Raw genomic sequence first — 3,379 nt, forward strand, 5'->3', positions numbered from 1 at the left:
AGACCTCATGATAAATGTATGCATGCATTAAATAATTGTTGATTTTTAGAAGAAAAACAAATCTTGGAAAGCATGAGTAGAAGAGAATTGAGTGATCAACCCTATACACTAGAGCGACTAGAGCGGATACACTTCTGGTGAGGGTTCGATGCTCAATTCCTTGCTCCCGGCTTTCATGAGCTTTCTTCTAGCAAGCTTATTTGACGTACTTCAAGCTTAGGAGTAGACATTACGTACCTAAAGCTTTTGGAGGTAGACTTAATAGGTTGGCCCCTCACAATCATCAATATTTGGTATGTAGACAAGGATGGTGATCTCAATTTCCTATGTCTAGCCAAGAGTTCTTTCCATTTCTTTTATTAAGTTCTTGTTATTTTACTTTCTTATCATTTATATTTTCTTGTCAATTATAAAATCAAACCCCCCTTGCATCTTCATAGCCAATAATTGATCACTTCATTGCAATTCCTTGTGAGACGACCCGGAGTTTAAATACTTCGGTTACTTTTTATTTGGGGTTTGTACTTATGACAAAACCAAATTTAATTTGATTTGAGGATTGACTATTGGTTTGGACTATACTAACAACGGAATTATTTTGTAGAATTCCGAACCGGTATAAATCCTTGCATCAACGCACGATGGGAATTTTGCACAAACGTGTGTACGCACAGTAAGTCGTGCGTACGCACGCATGCATGCACATAGGTCATTAATTGCAAATCACTGGGGACGATTTTTGGGCCTCCAAAACCCAGTCCAACTAATTTTCTGAAGCTATTTAAGGCCAAAGTGAAGAGAAATGGAGGGGGGGCAATTAGGTTTAGCTTTTACTTGCTTTTCTCTTAGTTTCTAGAGAGAGAAGCTCCCCCCTCTCTCTAGAATTAGGGTTCTTTAGTTTAATTTCTTGTAATTTCTATGTTTAATTCTTGTTTTTATTTACTTTTCTTTGTCATTTATTGTTATTTCATCTTTCTTCTTCTTCATTTCTCTTACTATTTCCTTTATTTTATCATTTTATGTTTTATGAACACTCTTGTCATTTTGATTTCCAATTAATGCAAATTTATGTTTCCATGTCATTTATTGCTTTCGCTAGTTGTTATTGTTACTTTCTTGCTTAGGTAGTTTTAGAATTTATTTTATTGTATTTTAATATTATTTTATTCTCATGCACACCAAGTGTTTGATAAAATGCTTGGCTTAGTCTTTACTTAGTTTTTCTTCCCTCTTGGCTTGAAATTGTTGACTTTAGTGATCCTTTAGTCATTGATGTCCATTCTTGTTTGATATATTAGAGTAGTTAGCTGATTTGGTCTCCCTTGGCTCTATGTGACCCTTAGTGTTGACATAGGACTTAGAGATTGAAATTAGCTATGCCTATTTGACTTTTCTTCGATGTAAGGTTGACTAAGTAGGATTAACTCTTCATAATCATCATGTGTTTGTGGTCAATGGCTAGGATAGGTAACCTTAGCTCTCAATTACGTGCCAAGAGGTTTCTTGCATTTTAAGTTTCCTTTCCTTGCAGTTATTTGCTTTGACTTTTATTGCTTTGATGTTTAATTTCTTGCATGTTTAGTCTTCACACTCTTGGTTGATGAATTGGATGCTTGGATAGAATTGAGTTGTGGATGTCCATTTCACATTGTGTGAGAATAGTTAATTGGTTTAGTTTCCATTGACGCTAGTCTTTCACTAAGTAATTAGTGAGTTGACTAGGACTTATTGATTGAGATCAATTACGTTTTTTGACTAATTCTCAAGGAGGATTGACTAGTTTAGATTGATTCGACACAATTGCCATGTTTGTGGTCCATAACTAGGATAGGAATCCCAAATTCTCCAATCCTTGCTAAGAGTTTCCATTTACATTCCTTGCATGTTTATTTGCTTTCTTACATTTTACTTTTCTTGCCAATTGCTATCATCAAATCCCCATGCTTTCTCTCATAGCCAATAATTGTACATTTCATTGCAACTCCTAAGGAAGACGACCCGAGGTTTAATTACTCTCGGTTATTTTGTATTGAATTTATTATTTGATATTGAGAATTCATTGTTGGTTTGGACTACGTTACTAACTGTAAATCATGTTGCTTGTATGCGAAGTTTGTATTCGTAGGTTTTGATGAATGACAAACCAACAAACGACATGAAAGACAAACCAACAAACAACTTGAATGAACAAGCATGTTGAAAGATCAACCAACATTCAACGTTGAGGAATGAAGAGTTGAAAGCAACACAACAACAACAAGAAACTCAAGTCCACAACATTTGAAGACAAGTATAGTGTCTTAGGACTTAGGTAACTTCTTGTTAAGAACCAATTTCTAAATCTCTCAACACACACTCACAAAATGTTTTGATGCACATCTTGCAATTCGATGCTAGCCAAATGGTTTAAAAACTTGTTTTCAAAGGTACAAAAGCATAGGAATTGACTCCAACAAGTTTGAGATCAATCCTAAGTATTTTGAAGTGATTTTAAGTCATTCTTTAAGGTTTGCATCGATGCACACTCATCTTGCATCGATGCAAAACATGCGACGACTTGTTGCATCGATGCAAAGATGTTTGCATCGATGCAACCTAGCTGAAAATTCAAATTTCAGCTTCAAAGACACATTTGCATCGATGCAAAGTGTTATGCATCGATGCAAATGATTCAAAAACATAAAAAAACGGCTAGTTTTGACAAAAAGGCTCCATCCCATTAACTCCCCAACGTTTCTAAGGTTTGGGGAGTCTATAAATAGATGGATTGAAGCCTTATTTCATACACGTGAGTATTTGCAAACTATCTTGTTCATATTCTTTCATTCTACACATTTTTTAAGGTGTTATAATACACAATTTGAGAGAGCAATATCAATTGGTTCAATAGTGATAAACTTGTAATCATACACTCTTCTAGAGAGTACTCATTTCATCTCAACAATTCTTTGAGAATTGTTTTCTTGTAACACTTTGTAAATTGGAGTGTGATCTCCAAGGTTGAGTCAAGAGTTATAAACACTATAGTCGGTGAGGATACCAAAGAAGTATACTAAGTACTCAAGGCAAATCTTAGAGAAGGTATCTCTAAGTGGAGTGGGTTAGTCTACGAGTGGTGATCATATACCGTAAGGTGTTAGAAACTAAGGACTCGGATTGTAAAAGGTTTTGCGCGAGCACCTTGAAGCTTGGCAATAGTGGAACTTCTCAATAGCGATTGAGAAAGAAAGTGGACGTAGGACAAGGATTGTGCCGAACCACTCTAAATAGCGTTTGCATCTCTCCAAACTCATCTCTTCAATATTATTGTCTTTTACCTTTTGAGCAAATAAATTGTGATCGAAAAGTAGCTTCGTAAGTACTTAAGGAATAGCTTAAG

This window comes from Arachis hypogaea, chromosome 20, assembly GCF_003086295.3.
Source record: "Arachis hypogaea cultivar Tifrunner chromosome 20, arahy.Tifrunner.gnm2.J5K5, whole genome shotgun sequence".
NCBI lineage: Eukaryota > Viridiplantae > Streptophyta > Magnoliopsida > Fabales > Fabaceae > Arachis > Arachis hypogaea.